General features: G+C 42.2%; 1 protein-coding gene across 7 annotated transcripts in view; it reads left to right on the forward strand.

The window, feature by feature from the left end:
- Window positions 1-17,784, forward strand: part of IKZF2 (IKAROS family zinc finger 2) — a 111,774-nt gene that overhangs the window by 73,496 nt on the left and 20,494 nt on the right. The window lies entirely within an intron of this gene.

Genomic DNA, 17,784 nt, shown 5'->3' on the forward strand with positions numbered 1-17,784 from the left:
TTTCTTCATCTAATAAATGCTATATACTGGTGGAGTTCGTACGTGTTCATCTTTCAAAAAACTCCTAATTGCATTTTTGATTCAGTTACACTTGCTGTAAAGTCCTAATTCATGGCAGCCACAGCACTCACCCTAGAGCAGAAGGTGGCGGAGAGAGATTGGTTTTGTCTTGCCTTGCTACTTGATAGTATCATGTCTATATCAAGTCTACTTGATATAGTTTCTTGATATGTTCTAAAGGAATACCCGTCGCATAACTGCATGTTAGTAGTCACGTTGGTAGCCCTGATGATCAGGATCAGATGTGTTTCTAGTCCCTGTATACTACACCAAGGGGCCGCATTCCGCCCACTTACTCATTTGTGTAGGACTCTTGAGTAAGATCTGAACTTGCTGTGTTTTTTATCTCCTAGGATGTTCAATTTTGTATCCAGGCCATTTATAGGAGACTGTGTTTTTCATTGTTGAATGAGCAGAGATAATTGGACTGGTTACAAGTGACAGCATTACAGATGAACTTTTTTGAGGTGTTAGCAAATGTGTGACTACTGAAACACAGTGGTTGAAGTGCAGCCACAGACAGAAACTCTGCATGTGAAAATGTAATCATGGAGCTTCCTGACTCTTTATATGCATTTCTTCTACAGGGTCAGCCTCGCTTCAGTAGAGGTTTCTGTTTTATGAGCATTAGGTTGGTCTTAAGATACAGAGTTGCCTTGACATTTCCAAGAATCAGAAAGGATAAGCTAGTAAGCTTCTCCAGGTAGACTTTGGAGTACGCAGGAGGCTGTATTGATGCAAACGTACTGCTGACAGAAAGCATAAGCTTCCAAGGGAGTGCAAGTGTTGGGACTAGGCTGAGAGAGAATTGCTTGAGAGTTGTCAGCCGAGAGGATTTGATCTGAAAGTCAGAAGGGAAAATGTCTGTGGAACTGTGAGGTGCAATTTTCACACATCTGACCATAACCATAGTTTCAACTTGAAATTTAGTAAAAAAGAAAACACAATAAAAATATTCACAATTAAAATAAAAAAGGGAGTTGTGACATAAAATAGCCCACATTACAAAACATGAACATTGCGGTTGAAGATTGTTTTCATAATATGAATATAGATTTTGTTACCTAGATACAGCTATTGATAGAGATTGTTCGTTCTTCCTGTGTGAAAAGTACATGGCTGATGTTTCTGCTTTTTGCATAAGGATGAAATGTAAAGGCGTGGGATTTTCAGAAGGCACCTAAGCTCCTTAGGCACACGAGTTCCCCTGGAGCTGCTTCCCTAACTGACTTAGCTGTGTTCAGCTGTGCTCCATTTGTAATTTTATGTTTTGTTTTCAGTGGAGAAGGTGTCACCCCTCTAAGCAGTGAGCTACAATAGTTTTCAGCAGAGGGCCACCAGGAACAGACAAGTGCTCCCACAATACTCTCCAAGACAATTCTTAGAGTAGCACTCACAGGTGAAGAGTTAAAAACCTGGGATATTGCCCTAAAACGTGGCACCCACCTACACAAAGGTGAAATGCCAATCTGAACGTGAGCATGGAAGTTAAGGTGTCTTTCTGTCTCTGTCATATAGGCAAGCTTGGTTGGTTTATGCGTACATATGTGAACATGGTTCATGGAGAAGATGGGTAGGTGTTCCCTAGAGATTTTTAACAGTATCGTATCGATGTACTATGCAAGCACTTTCTGCTTTAATAAAGCACACATCAAAGTCCATAAGTAGACCTTGAAGGTATAGCAAATCTAGTAAACATCGAATGTTTACATCTTCTGCTATTTCTGACCATAAAAGAGGATATCAGATAAAATATAGAAAGAAGAGTTTGAAAACTATTTTGAAATATGAGACTTCAATCCAGTTTCAATCTGGTACACTTAATGTCTAAATTGAGGTGAGTCTCAATATGTTTTTATATTTATCAGAGGAAAGCTCTTTAGATAAAGATTGGAATTACATCCCCTAAGCAAGGAAAGTACTGCTATTTCGTACCAGCTGAGAATCTGGCACATGATTTCATAAATGCAAGACCAATTTCCTTTTTTATGTTGTATGTCCTTTTCCTCCTTAAATAAGAGAGTGCTATTAATAAAAAAAAAAAACACCACTCTTTTTTTCCTTCCCAAGAAGGTTTTAAACTACTCATTTTTTATGGAAGGTAGAGTGTGCAAGAAAGGAATTGAAGAATTTTTTTATATCTTTTTTTTTTCTCCCAGCTAGTTTGATCTGTGAATTTGAAAGCACTTTGTTGGTGTCACCACTTAGTCAGTTACACTCTCTCACTACTGCCAGTTAGTCAATTTTTCCTGTGCTTAGTGCAGGGTTTTTGTACTGTAAGACAGGAAAGGTGAAAAAATAAGGAAATGTAACTGCAAACAGAAATTAGCAGAAGCGTCTCAGATATTTGAAATAGCTGAAACTACTATTAACTTAAAAAATAATTATTTGACAGGTTTTTGTGGGGTTTTTTTGCTTTGGATGGATTTTTTTGTTCATGCTTTTTAATATTATTTCCTATTTATTTGAAAATGTTTCTAAACATCACAATCCACAGTTTGCCTCTCCTTCTTGTGCAGAATAATATCTTACTATATAAGTGTTCCCAGGATGAGTGGTTAACAAAACATTACTTCACATTTGTAATGCTACTGCTTTTTAACCCTAAATAATTAAGGACTTATCTTGCAGTGATTTACTCCTGCGATTATTTACCTTTTACTGACATATGGAGTTCTGATGAACTTTGTGTCTATATTTTCCTCCCACATGCAGCTTCTTTGATTTCAGGAATATAATGATGCCTTCAGGACATCAGTAGGATAACGCCTGGGGTGAGATTCATGCACAGAATTACACTAGGAGTGGGCATGAGCCTCAAGGTACTTACAGGACTTCCAGATGTTGTTTTCAGAATTAACTCCATAGTTCCCCCGCACAGATAATACAGGAGAGGTGCCCGAGTGGGCTTCCAGGCTGTGAGTGTAAGGACAGGCTGTGGAGGGCTGGGGCAAAAGTTGGTAGCCCCCTCCTGCAGGATGCACTTGACAAACCAGCAGGAATTGGCTTCACCTTGCCTAGCTTTTGCTGTTTTTAAAGAGGAAAACATCCAGGCAAAGCGAATCTCCTGATGGCAGTCACAGAGTACCTGCTATCTCACCCTGAGACGTGCCCATTTTCTCTGTCATCTCTAGAATTGCATGACGAGACAAAGGCAGATACAGAACAGATGAGACGAATTCTACTGTAGGCAATTAATGAACAAAACCCAGAAGTTTTAAGGAAGACAATTGATCTGACAGATCAATCTGATGGTTAAAGCACCTAGATGTTGACCTCTGTACTTTGAAAGATATGATGTACAACCTGATGCTGTTTTACCCTGAAAAGCCAGGCATCCTCAAATGGGCACGTAAAATTAGCAGTTAGGTTTTGACATTAATTTCTCTTGTGTCTAAAATGGAGCCAAGTCAGCCCTCCCCTCATAATGCTATTATACACATAAATGCTTTGATAGTTCTTCAAAAAGTCAAGACTGCAATGATGAGCAATCTAGAAGAGCCCATAGAAAACGTTAGTGCGTTAGTTTTCAGAGCAGGGCTTGGGCAGTAAGCCGTAAATGAGGGATAGGATCACTTGCTAAGGGGAAAACAAAACACAGGCTAGGTTTTTATTAAGTGAGAACCTTCCATCCATCCTTTGCACTAAGCAAGGATGGTCCTGTTGGCAAATTATTTTGTGATTTTTGTGATTAAAAGACTGTCTCATCATGCATACGCACGAACTGGCCACACGAAGCCTTCTCAGGCAACCTGAATTCTGGAATTGCCTGATTTTTCTCTTTATCTTGGCAACTTCAATCACATTCCCTTACTGTGGGAGTATGTAAGTGTTATTCATATATGAAAACAGTTTTACTGTTTATTTCTTCCTAAAAACCAGGTAGTCAGATCATTATTTTTTCCTGTCACAGAAGCTTTTCCTCACAATATATTTTAAAATTTGCTTCGAAGCTACTTCTTTCCTGTTTAGAAAATGCTTTTTTTCCCTTTTCTGCTTTTAACAAATATTTGCTTTTTCCTCCCCCTCTTCTTCCTGCGTTGCTGCTGCACATTGTTTGTTACTGCCCAGCTCTTCAATAGCACTGAACTAATGGTATCATTTTATTTGCAAAAGAAAAGCAGTGAAGCATTTGTTTTGAAAAGAAAGGCTTAGGCAAAAACTCCCAAAAGCACAATCTTAGCAAACAGTGCGAAAGATAAAAGGCATGTATAATTAAAAAGGTAAATGCCCTGTTAATGGAAAGGGAGTTTAGTAACTCTTTGTATGTTTCTTGGTTTGCAAGTCTTTCTTTCTCATCTCTTCTTCTCCATAAGGACTTTCTTCTCAGCTCCTCCTGTGTGGTAGTGAGCCGTTCGAGATGTCCTACACGCCTGCAATTGCATGGCTGTTGTCGGCAGAACTGACAAGTGGTATCTGTGTGTGCGACTGTGCTCAAGAGGCAGAAGGAACCTGGTTCCTAATTCGGACGACGTGCCTGACTCAATACATGTTTGGGAGAGTCATCCCACCTGTGAGTGTCTCGGTCCAGCTGAAAAATTGGATGAACAAGCACAGTGCTGAAAAACACAATGCTGTGCATGAAGTCCTGCCTGTCAAAAGCCAGTGAGAATTACTGAAACAGTGGCAAGGATGGTTATTAAGAATAATGATGAGTCAATGTTTTAAACTGCTTTTTTTATCTTGAAGAGACTTTTACCACTATTAACATCTCCACTCTCAAAAGGCCCAGTATCTACTCTGTAACCATGTTTTTGAGGATGGGAACATCATAATTAGAAGAATCTTGGGACCTCATTACACTCTGAGCTGGATGGACTCAAACACATTGTGAATGGGGAAGTAAAAATTAAATGTGAACAAGTAGGATACTATCTGTGAAAAATGAAGCAAGTATGTGAAGAGGCGAGGGGATATTTTGCATACAAATCCCAGTTCTGCAAATAGGTTAGCAAACAGCATCTTACCTCAGTTGTGATGAGCCAGTGGGCATTTATTCTGTTGATCTGATACTTAGAGCTCTATTTAGTCAGGCAGAGCTGTTCTTCTCTCAGGTTTTCTTACGCCGTTTCAGCTAAACTCAGTGGAATTAACGTCGTCACAAAATCATTTTGCGTTTTTCTTATCGGACTCCAGGTTCCAAACTGTTATTAGCATGTACACAATACTGCAGCAGCTCTGCTATCTCATTAATGCTTCAGTACCTAGAGGCCTTTGCTCTGTGTTGTAGTGTCTAAAATCTCTGGTATTCTGCATTCCATATTGTTTGTATGTGCATTTTTGGAAGGTAAGATCAAAATGTGTTCAAGGGTAGGAGTTTGGTATGCCAGGTCTTTCATCCCCTTGGCATCCTTATTTAAAGTGTAATCCTCTGTAGAGCCAACTTGTACCCCATGCTTCGCTAAAACCCCATCTGAACCTGATCCTTGAAGTGGTGGGGTCCTCTTCACCTCCAGAGCACTACTGTGACAAGTATTAGTATCAGCTATATGAAAAGATCATCTTGTATGTGCTCAGGATTATCTCAGTATACAAGCTTGGTCATGCTAAGCCTTTTCTACAGAGCATAATTATCACTGAGAAACCATCTTTGATTTAGGGGTGCTGTAGGATCATGATCTTTCCAGAAAAAGTACATTTGGGCTTTGTTTTCGGGGGAAGTTGTGAAAAGATATGGTTCCACCCAAAGCAAGAAGTGTTTTCTTTTTGCTTGCTGGACTTTTTTTAAAAGTCTTGAAATTCCACAAAGATTCCCTCTTATCTGCAGTAGTTGTGGATCAATCTTTGACTGTTCAACCCAGGAGACCTGTTTCCGACAGATAAGACAGAGAAACGGGAGAAGTGGTCCTGGAGAGCAAAGGTAGATGTGCTGCGTACCAGCCTCATGAATCTCTTTCTCTCTCTTAGTACTGGGTATCAGCTTTTTTCCCTCCTTCCCCCCCGCCCCGGGTGTATGATTGAGATGACAGGGGAACAGACGCTGTGCGGCTCCCTGCTTTTCGTGGTGCCCCAGCGTAAGCAGGAGGTGGCCTGTTCCTTTAGTGCTTGGGGGCTGTCTGTAAATTGGCTGAATAGAGAAAGACTCACCCACTCTGCTAGTGATGAGAGACACCAACACCATGGGAGTATCCTCGTTCTAAATATCAGTTCACAGCAAGATTAGTAGGTGCTAAGATTTATCGTGGTATCTGTGAGACAAGTCTTGTGCCTCCTGCTATATCTCTCGGTGGAACGTGGCCTTGCTATGTCTCTGCCACCTGCAGGTCTACCAGCAAGTCCTCCGTTCTTCAGCAGAGAGAAGGGGGAGAGCAGGTCTGGAGGCACATTGCATTGTCTCCTCCCTGATCATCCAAGTTTCCTCTCCTTAATGAGAAATTGTGTGTTTGGTGTCAGGTTAAGTCTCTGGACCCTTGGCAAGGAAGAGTTTTGTGTTAAGGCAGGAGGTCCTGCACCCCAAAATGGGGAAGGGTACTAATGCCCCAACACTGAAGCTTCACCATGAGGGAAAGTTTCCCCAGGGCAGATTTCAGTTCTGCAGTGCAGCAAGGTGCTCACAAGGAGGGGACGGGGTGTCCTTTGCCCCTTTCTTCAGACCGCCTGAACCTGCTGTCCCCTCATGCAGAAAGTCAGATAGCACCGCAGTACTTACGGGCAACAAGGTCCTTGTTTAGACAGCATCATTGTGGTGTAAGATTCACATGGGATCATCCCCCATTAATTTTGACCAGTTCCTTTCTTCCTGACGGAATGCCTGTGCCAAGATGGAAGTGTGTGTTTGGGACGGGACTGCTGACATCCAGTTTTCTGCATGTGTTCTGTCTCCCCTCCACATTAGCAATTCACAGCCTGGCATCATCAGCCAGATTCTGTCCCTCTTTGTGTTGCCTCAGGCCGTATACAACCAGAACGAAGCACCTGGTCCTGCCCTACCGGGCTGCTATTTGGAGAGAAAACGGACACTTCTCCACTGCTGGGTGATGCCAGTTCTTATGCCAGCCATCCTGCTTTGGAGGAGCAAATGAGACAGTGACTTTCTTTTTCCTCTAGGCTTTTATTCTGCCACGGTGCTATATGTGGGATTTCACTGGCATCAAAAAAGCAGATGAATGTGATAAGACTTCTGCATATAGAGCAGCAGTCCTTCTAAACAGCATGCCTAACCTGTTTTTTAAACATCCAGAGAGACTGTTTCTATCGCCTCCCTAGGGAGACAATTCCACTTCCCATCTGCTTTTTAAGCTGTGACTCTCATCCTGATATTCAACCTAAACTATCCTTTCTTTTGCTGCAGATTATTGTTCTTCCTAACACTATCTTCTGTGACTGTGAGTAATTCCTGTGCTCAGTTTACACTGTGATAGCCTGTAGTCATATGGCTGGCATTGATTCTGTTCTAGTCTGTCTTTATCTTCCAATCCTCTCATCTCTTTTTATTACTAATTTTGAATTTTTTGGTACCCTTATTCACTCATTTATGAGGGACCTAAATTGTGAAGTCATTTTACGCTTTGGAAACACAGGCCAGTACAGATGCAGACCCCTTAACCTCATCTCTGCCTCAGTTGCCTGTCAGTGAAGTAGAAATAAAGAGCACTTCTCAACCTTGTCATGATGGTGAGAGGGCAGCATGCACAAATGATTGCAAGGCACGTGCATATTGCTGCAATGAAGGTCATGTAAATACGTAGCAGAGTATTCCAGTGCTGCTGGTGCCCCTGCTGCATAGCATTGCATATTATTTCCTTAGTTTTACTTAGCCTTTGTGCAATAGTGAAATGAGATAATTACAAAGTGGAAGGAATAATAACTTTGTATTGTTACCATAACCACTGAGGTATTATACTCTGATACTGGCGTGATTATCTTAGACACAATAGTAAGGTGATTATTAATAATGCTAAAGGACTTACTACTTAGCCTGCAATTTTTGCGTCTTGTTTCTTTTATGAACCCTATCTATTTCATCAGCCCAAAGCCTGTGTGAAGTGGGTATATGTTGTTGCCTCGTTGTTATCCGTTTTTCAGTGATGGGAAAATGAAATAGGAAAAAACCCTGAGAGACTCAATTTGCAAGTTCAGGTACCTAAGCACCAAGGTAGCTTCATGTGAATCACTTCTCTTTCTGCACCAGAACTACTATGGGCAGGCTGGCAGGTGAGAGTCTAGTAGCTTAGGTATTTAAAGATGTGTAGTCCTTTGCTCCTTTAAGTTCAAGCTATAGAGGCCTCTTTTGGCCTTGTTTTCCTTGTTATCAGGGATTGCTTCAGAAATCCACTATTTTTATGCTCGAGTTGGCATATGTACATACAAAACCAGAATTTAAGGTGCAGCTGTAAACACAGGCGTTGCATGGCCAGGCTCCAGACCGTCTTTGAGAGCTGGATGTCTCATTGCATTAGAATAAGCTTGAGGGACATGATGCAGTGCATCAGGAGTCCTGCTCCAGAGGCAGCCTTCTGAGGCAGCTGCAGTGGTTTTTGCAGAAGAGAGATCCAAGAGGTGACTGAGAGCTTTCTCGTGCATTTAAGATGAGAACATAGTTTTGACTTGACGAAGCCACGTCTCAGCAAAACCAAGACCACTTCTTGCATGTACTCGGAGCAGCAAAATACCACAGCAGCTCTAAGGAGGAAAAAGGTTTTATTTTTTTCTCCTGAGAAAATTATTTTCAAGGGCAAAAAGCTTTTGCATACTGCCTCTGAGGAAAGGAGATCCAGCACTTGGAGCAGGCCTTTGTCAGTTCTTGAAGGAGTTTGTGAAACCTTTCAGCTTGAGAAAGTTTGAGCTTGGAATCAAGCGGTGGTTTGAGGCCACCTTTCACTGCTATCTCAGAGCTGGTTTATGGGGCAGTGTGAAATGAAGAACCGCCACTGACATTTTTGATAATATACGAGTGCTTTAAGGTGTAAGAGAGGTATTTTTGCCATCTGGAAAAGAAGCCAAGAGAAACTAAAGGGGGAAAAAAATAACACAGTTAACACCATGCCATAGCAGAGCTGCAGAAAGCTGCTACTGATACATTCTCCCGAGCTCTCAGCAACCTGTAATTATGAATTGGCTTACAGCTAAGATATTTATGGATATCACTCAAGGAAGAAAATGAGAATGTCTAGATTTTTTTACAGTGAACCTGTACTGAACTCTGTGTGACTCTCCTCCTATTTATAACCCTGTGTGAAGTTCAAGGAAACTTGTCCTGGAGGTTTCCCATGAGAGGGAACTGTGTTTTTACCTGACTAAAGCTCTCTGGATATTTTCCCATTTTTTATTTGATCTAAGTGTGAACTTTCTCCACCCTCTGCCCCTCCTTCCTTTCTGGAGTGGTTAGAGAGGTTGATTACAGCCAGGATTACACAAGAGATGCCAGTTGCACACATGTTTTGCATAACTGTGCTGTGTTGATTTCAGACAGGGTGCCCCAAGTTCCCTCCCTGCCTTGCAACAGAGAGTCAAGATCTCTATCTTCATTCCTGAAGCTGGAGAAATGCTGTTGAGGCCCTGCCTATTGAAACTTTGACAAAGAGCACCTGGCTGGGACGCTCCCCAACCACACAGTTATCTGTACACTGCAAAGCACTCGCTTTCGGAAAAGCCTCTACTTAAAGGTTGTTCATTCTTTTTGTATTAAGTATGCAAGAGTCGCTGTACCTCTGTGGGAAGCGCTGTGAGGGAGCAGTGGGGCAGTGTAATTCAGTAGGATTTTCAATGTAAGGCAACAGAGTACCCTGGGATGCTGCTGCTGCCCTGAGACTCCACTTGCCCAGAGAGCCAGCTACTCTGTATTAAGGATGGGGGAATGTGCTCCCCAAGCACACGTCCTTTCCTTCCCTTCCAGCGAGACAGGCGGGAATGCTCTCACGTGCTCTGAGACGGTCGAGGGCCCGTGGTGAGGATCCTGACCGGAAGATTAAGACAAGCTCATCCTGGTGCTGATTTTGGGGCCAGTTCACCGTGGCTCTTATCTTCAAAAGCACTGAGGTCTGCTTGATTTCAGCAGGAATTAGGGGCTTTGACAGTCTGGGCATTAGCCTGTGTTTCTGTTCCTTTTGCTGGGAAATAGGTACTTTCTTCCTCCTGCCTCATCAGTCTGGAGTGGAAGTCTAGGACACCACAGAGTCTCCCCCTAGCCGGACAGGACTGGGGCTGTTCTGAGCTGCCTACAGCACGGTACTGTATCGTGGGATAGAGCTCGTCTCACAGGTAGGCAGAGCGCAGAGTATTTAAGGGCTTCAAGCTCTTCCTAGAAAATAAATCACATGCAAAGGATACACTGCTGAGAATCTGATGATGAAATTTTTATATAGAAAAGCGACATGGGCCGTAGACTCTCTCTCACTTGGATACCCTTCATGTGCATGCATTTTGCTCGTCTCCTTGGAGACAGTGGCTTGTCTGAGAGCAGCTAGCCTTGGCTAGGAAAGGCCTGACATTTCTGGTTTGTGGGATGAAGCTGTGCTGCTGAATTTTCCAACAACCACAAGGGCATGATTTGATACGAGCATAAGCAGTTCTGTACAAGGTTATTGTGTGAACATCTTTCTCTAATACCTCTCTGGGGACAGCACTCGAGTCCCCGGTGTGAAAGACGGGTTCAAAGATCCTTGAGGAGATCCTAGCGATCCCCGTCCCTTGGATATCAGAAACGTTTGTGAAATTTCTCCCTTCCCTTTCCTTCTTCCGAAGAGCTGAGTCAGCTGGACTGGCATGTCTGGAACTCTGTGGCACCGCGAGCAGGCAGTCTGCCAGCTGCATTACACACCGCATCCAAAGGAACACGTCACTCCTCTCTCTCTCCCTCTCCCCTCCCCTCTCTCTCTCTCTTCCCCCTTTGCAATCTCCACCCTCTCCCTTTTATTTTTCCTTGTTGATCCGTGTAGGTGAGTCAGAGAAACCTGCTCATCCACAACCTGTTCCTTCTTGCCAAATCCTGGAGCAGCACTCCCAGTTCTTGTTAGGTGTCAGGAATAGGTTATGAAAACAAAAACTCATACAGCCAGTGTATTGCTTTTAGAGCGCATATTGTAAATGAAAATTAAATGCACAGTGAATGTGCCACTTAAAATATGCTCCTAACAGAGTGATGTCTTTTGTAGGAGGCACTTTATTTTGTGATTCATATATAATATTATTTTTCTTCCTATAAAACACCAGGTTGGAACAGCGAAATGATTTAAGGCATAAACAAGAGCACATTTAGGGAGAAAAGCCATCTTAACTTCACTGGATTTTAAAACAACAGGAGAGTGGAAGATTTCCAGTAGGAAAATAGGTGGTTCACGAAAGTGTTTTTGAACAAAATGACCGAGCTTTTGATATCAATTCTAGTAGTACTAATCTGAAGAAACTCCATTGATATTGGCGTGATTCCTCAGAGTTTACGCTATTGATATGTTTCTAGCCCCAGGAATTAAAAAATCATGAATCTGGATCCCCCAGATCATAGATACTTACAAACAAGGAGAGTGAAAGGTGATAAATTGGTCTTTTTATTTACCTTATGATATTTATTTTGTGAGTGGGGAGGGAGTGAGAAAACACGCAAGCTAACTGTTCTCTTTGGTCAACTGAGTCCAGGAGCTGGAGATGAAGGAAAATATAGTATTGTATCTGACTTAGGGTGACACTGCAGGTGGTGGTAACACTGTAGGATCAGGTCTGTCTCAATATCCGTAGCTACATTTCCATTGAGCAGCATCAAAGGATGGATTTTTGGCATGTTTTGTTGGAATGAAGCTGCTGAGCTTCAAAGAATAGATCATCCACCATGAAAAGTGCTTTGTTTGACTTTTACGTGCCACAGTAAAACGTCCACGTTAGCTATATTGTGAAAAATGTATCCATTATGTTCATATCATTAGTCTTCTACGAGCAATGAGTTTGTCCCAAGGGCTAATGATGAGCCGACTTCAGGAGACTGCAAGTACAGTTTTGGTTGAGATACATGAGATTTCTGCCTTGATCAGCATGAAGTCCAGGATGAGTTTGACTTGACTGGTGTACAGTCCCTTGCATAGGATTGCACCATTGGTGAAGAGAAGGGAAAGGACCATTTTGTGTCGGGTAATATATAACTCATAGTAAGAGACAGTCATTTCTCAGATTGTTCAAGCCTAAGACAAGAAGACAGAAAGGTTTACTGCCCAACCACCTTCTGCAGAGGATGAACCTAGAGTACAGACAAAAAGGGACTTGTCAAAGGCATTCCAGACATCAGTGTCGCAGATAGGAATGAACCCAGATGTCCTACCTAAATCCCTGTCTGCTGACTCAGTTACAAGACTCTCCACACACACACACAAAATTAGATGTAAGAAAATGAGAAAAAGAGAGATTTTTCTTCTCTCTTCTCCAGGTATTGAGAAATGAGAAGTTTTACACTCTTTCACTCTTGATTCAAACCTCTCAGAGAAATTGCCTCTCTTTAATAGCCTAGTGGAACCTTCAGTATGAATTTTTGTTTGGGTTTTTTTCCATCAAGGAATGCAGTTAAGTATGTTCAGAGGTTCCTAAATTCCCTGTTGTTACAGGAAGCCTTTTAAAATTACTTCTGGATGTTTAGAGAGCTCTGTTTTGTGTTTTCCAGCTTTTCTGTCTTTACTTTCAGCCCAAGCAGTTGCTTTTTCTTTCCTTCTTTTCTTTTTCTTCCTTTTGGTTTAATTTCACACCCATATTTAATTTCCTTTCATTTTGTGTGCCCCCCTTTCAGCCACGATAACAGTTTCTGAATCTATCCAGGGCTCATAGTGCAAAACTAATCGCACCAAAAAAAACCCATCCTAAACCCCCAAATCTTTCCTCCCTCCCCCCCTCCCTCCTCATTCTCTCCACTGAGCAAACCTAAAAAATCCTGGGGTTTAGGAAGTGCTCTGGAACTGTCGTTATTTATTTTTTGTGTTACCAAAAAAAATACAACTAGGAAAGATGTTGAGGCTAACAGGAATTGCTGAATTTTATTACCCAGAAAAGATTAATGTGGCTTCAGTGTCAGACATAGACACTGCTTGATGTAGAGGTTTGCGCTAGAATGGAAGTTGTCCAGTATCCCAGATTCATCTCTCGGAGAGTTAAAGGATCCCATCATCCCTTAAAAGATTTCTTTACTGTTAATTTTTGTTGTGCTAAGAATTGTTTTCATACAAAACGGTCCTGACTTCCCTTGCCAAATACTGTGGCTAACTTTGAATGTGGAGCAGTGAAGACCACAAGTGTTGGTGACGAGCGTGGTGGGGAAAGGAGGCATCTGTCCAGCCCTGGTGGCAGCAGATTCATTTGCCTTGATGAAGCTGGAGTAAATGCTCTGGGTATTGGGAAGAGCATTTGGGAGCAGTGAGCTGGCCCAAAAAGTCTCATCCTGGAGGAGCTTTTAGCATATGAGATTTTCCAAAGTATGCTGCACAGCTTGGCTCAGCACTGTCTGCTTGAGAGAAGTCCTACCATTATTTCGAGCTCCTCTGTAATGGTGGTAAATATATATGTTGTTAGGCAGAGAGCAACAGGAGGAGATAGGAAAACTGCCTAGGTAAAAGGAGTCAGTCAGCTCTTTTTCTGTTTGACCTCATTTGACATCTATGCAAGACATGACAAAACCACATGCTTGAACAGCAGATCTTTACGAGGGTAACACAAAGGCATGGGCCACACTGGTTCTTGGGCAGTAAGGAAAGTATGAGTAAAAATTTTCATGTCCCAAAGGAGCCCATTAGTTTCACAGCCTGACCTGTTTTTGGAAGCAAAGTTTCCGTCCCTGCTGGCCTTGATCAAAATAAGTGAAAACTCCCAACTTCAGTAGTTGGGAAAAGAAGAGGAGCTGTCAATATTATTCCTCCCGTGTTGCTATTATCTTCATGACAGCTTGCTGTTAGTAGTCTGTTTCCAAAACTTTGTTTCTGACAGTGACAAGAAAAGGGAAAACTTACTTACGTAAAGGGAAATCGGAGCGCGTTCTTCCTATCTCCTAATATGAGACATAAAATTGAAAGGTGTCAGGTGCTAAAAGAAATGCTTTTTCTCATGCAGGAGCATGTAGGTGGAACGGTGGAACTCATTGCCATGGGATGAGAAGAAATGAGCTAGAGTTAAGGGCTTGTTCAGTGGTTTTATGCAGAAGAAAACTATCTAGTGCTATAGTAGAAGTTAAATGTCATGTATTCTGTCTGTCTCCCTTTGTTTATATAGTATAAAATAACTGGTAACAGTATGATTGGCACTGCTTGCTTCAAATAACTCATAGATTCTGTTGGCTTTATAATGCTAAAGGACTTCTGCAAGATATGCAAAGGGGCAGCACTTGGAATAAAAACAAACTGTAAGCGGCTGATGTAAATTGACTTCAGGGTATTACTTCCATTGATAGTACCTACGAATCTGGCCCAACATCTACACTTGTTTTACCCAAAGTGGGAAAAAAACCCCCAAAATAAACAAAAGCACTTCTCAAGGGAGTGTTTGTCCAGCAGCATTCCAGATCTGCACCGAGGTACCCACACCCTGTGCTGCATGCGTAAGCTGTTCCTCTCGGCCTGCAGTCGGTGGCTGCAGAGCTTGGCTTGCGATGATGTGTGGATCTCCAGTCACCTCCTTAAATTCCTGCTGAGCTGTGGCACTGATGGGGAGTGACAGGACAGGGCAAAGAAGAACAACAGATCGACCTAAACTTGTTTTCGTTTTTTCTTACTCGCTGTGTCCCAGGAGCAGGGTTAAAATGAAGAGAAGCCAACGAGCGTATTTTGGAAGGTTTGTCGTGTGAACCAATTAACGCTCCACTTATCAAGTCGACTTTAATATAACGTTAAAGGTCTGAAGTGGAGTGGAAAGTACAGAGCCAGTACATACAGTTAAGGTTGAACCTCTATCTTAAGGTGGTTCCCACCCACATCCAGATACTGTGGAGGTATTGCAGGGAGGAGGCTCCTTTCCGAAGTCACCTCTCTCGTATTCGTTGCAGGGCCTCTCCCCCTTGAAAAGTAAGTTGCCGTAAACCTGGCTGCCTTTAAGCAATTTTGAAGCTGGCCAGGTGATAAAACACCCAGTTATTTTGTGAACTTCCTGGGTTTTGTTAGTTTATCTCACCACCAGAGTGCTATTTAAACGGAGTCCCTTTTTAATAATATTTAACCATTTCGGAGTCAGTGTAAAGAGTCTGGGAACCCTACCAGTGCCAGGGGTGCCTGAAGGACTGGGATATGTTGGCGTGGGACAAGGACAGTGCACCCGGCTCAGTGGCCTCACAGCGCAAGTGCAGAAGATTTGCACTTGAGATTTTCAGATACATATGGGGGGATCTGAGAGCTCCGTTGCCATTAATATAAACTAAAAATGAGTGTCGAGTGCCATGTGCCAGCTTTGAAGCCCTTGCATTGAAGGAAATAAAGGTAAGCCAAGAGAAATATATATGAGGAGAGCTTCTATCTGTTGCAATATATGTTTCTTGGGACACGGAATTGGAGCAAGTATCCATGGATTTCATCTTTTTCAGAACTAAATACAACGTTAGTGGCCTTATCTGTGTTTTCCTTGATTTACTATGTAATTTATTTGCATGGTTTCACAGACACGTACATTTTTCTTTGTTTTTCACACATACGTAGATACAACATACAAACCTACGAAGTGAACTGTTTGTCTTCTGTGCTGCAAAGGAAGCAAATGGGGTGTAAGATTCTTGCTTTTCTGTTTTTAATTATTTAATGGGTGCTGAGAGACTGTGGCAGGAGCCCTGCAAGTATCTGGATGGTTAGGGAGATTTCAGTAATTCTGTGACTGTGACAATGAAACAGGAGTGAGTGAGTGAGTTTGTTTGTTTGTTTGTTTATTAAACTTCTGGCACAAAAATGCCACCTACTTATTTATAACCCTTGTGGCAGATTGGAACATTGTTTTATCTGTAAAATCCTGCAGATCAGTTAATAAATAAGCACAATCTGATGAATCAGCTTAAATAACAGAGCTACCAGTAGCTGCAAGATAAATCATAATAAACTACTAAAGTAATAAAAGGCTGCATACAGAACCACCTTGAAGGTACAAATAAGGACCCCAACCCCTTAGCTGTTGTACATGAACACTAATGTTTACTAATTTACACCAGATTCTGGCCTGTGTTTTTATATGTAGAGAAGGTATAGATGCTTGAAAGTTTGTCCTGACTAGTGTATTTACTTGTTTTCTGCATGTGCGTGCGCATGGTTTTGTGGTCCGTTCTAGCCAAAATGTAGCATGGATGAAGTCTTCGGAGTTTATATATAATCTGACGTTTAATACTGCTTGCCACAGAAGATCAAGGGAGGACTGAACACTATTACAGTATTTCACCACTAGCCACTTATTTTACAATATCGTAAACAACTGGCAGGTAGATGCAGGTGTCAAGCTGCTGGTTTGTGCCCTGGAGATATTTATAGGAAAGGCAGGCGTGTCTAGAAAACAAAGGGTGTGTAGGTGCAATGTTTTGCCATTGTTTTACTGTGTGCTGATGTACCACGGGTATCTAGTGGTGTTTCACTGCTAGCTGCATAGGGCTGCTGTAATAGTACGTGGTAGTTGTCAACAGAAATAACTTATCATTGACTGCCGCTGTGCAAAAAGTCAGGACAAGCCATTTTTCATTTGCTGGGAGGCTCACAAAATGTTGAACAGCCACATATATATCAATAGGCAATTGATAATAATCTTTACTAAGAGGCATTGGGCCACGAGGTCATGAAGTGAGTCAAGTGCTCTATTTCAAGCTCCAAGTCAAGAAAGTATTAGTTGCTTAATGGCAGGTATGTAGGCTTCTCCTGTTGTATTGCTGCATTTTGGTGTTTGAACCTTTTGAGGTGTCCGGAGTGTCCAGAAACCTTTTTAAGCACAGATCTAGCTGTATGGTCTCCTCTACCGCCCGCATGATCTAGTGAACCTGTCCTTTACCACGTGACCTCATGAACCCTAATACTTGGCCCAAAATATGATAATCTAAAAAGTGCTTGTAGAATGCACTGTAGACATCAGTCTACATGAATGTAGACATCAGAACTCCATGAAGTCCAGAAATGTACGTGCATCCCATGAAACGTACCCAAGGTATTGCTGCCTCCGCTTGGACTGGCAAGCATTAAAAGATTAAGGCAAAGTTTTCATAATGTGATTAGAGATTTGGTTCTTTCTGAAAATCAGACTGCTTTAAGATGTCACAGGTTGGGCACTCAGAAGTGGAGGTAACTTGACACTGCGTGTCACAAGTCCGTGTGTTTGTGTGCTCTAGCAGCATCTATTTTAGATGTTCACACGTTGTGACTTCTGCATGCAGGTTGTCTTGGACAATCTCGGGTTAGCTGTGGGACTTGCTGTTATTTCTGAACTCCGGTATATACCGATTATTGTGTGTGTGTGTGTGTAATCTCCCAGGCAAAAAAAAAAAGCAACAAATCAAAGAGCCCCCATGAATTTCAATGAACACATTTACAGTCATTAAGCACAGCAGCGAGATACAGCATCGGAGTGGGAGGCAGTTTCCTTTGCAAAGCTACATGCTGCTCAGAGCCAGCATGGGCTTAGGTCTCACTTTAATTTTTTTTGTGATTAATTCGTGCAGGGGTCTATTATTCATGTAAATATTTTTGTGTGTGAAGCTTTGAGCTAGGCAGCTCTAGAAAAGCCAAAGTGCGCTGTTTAATTACAGTAGCGAACCGGGGGGACCGTGTGTCGCCTCTCTGCAGCCTCAGCCCTCCTGCTGAAACCTCAGCA

Source organism: Gymnogyps californianus, chromosome 7, assembly GCF_018139145.2.
Source record: "Gymnogyps californianus isolate 813 chromosome 7, ASM1813914v2, whole genome shotgun sequence".
NCBI classification, from domain to species: domain Eukaryota; kingdom Metazoa; phylum Chordata; class Aves; order Accipitriformes; family Cathartidae; genus Gymnogyps; species Gymnogyps californianus.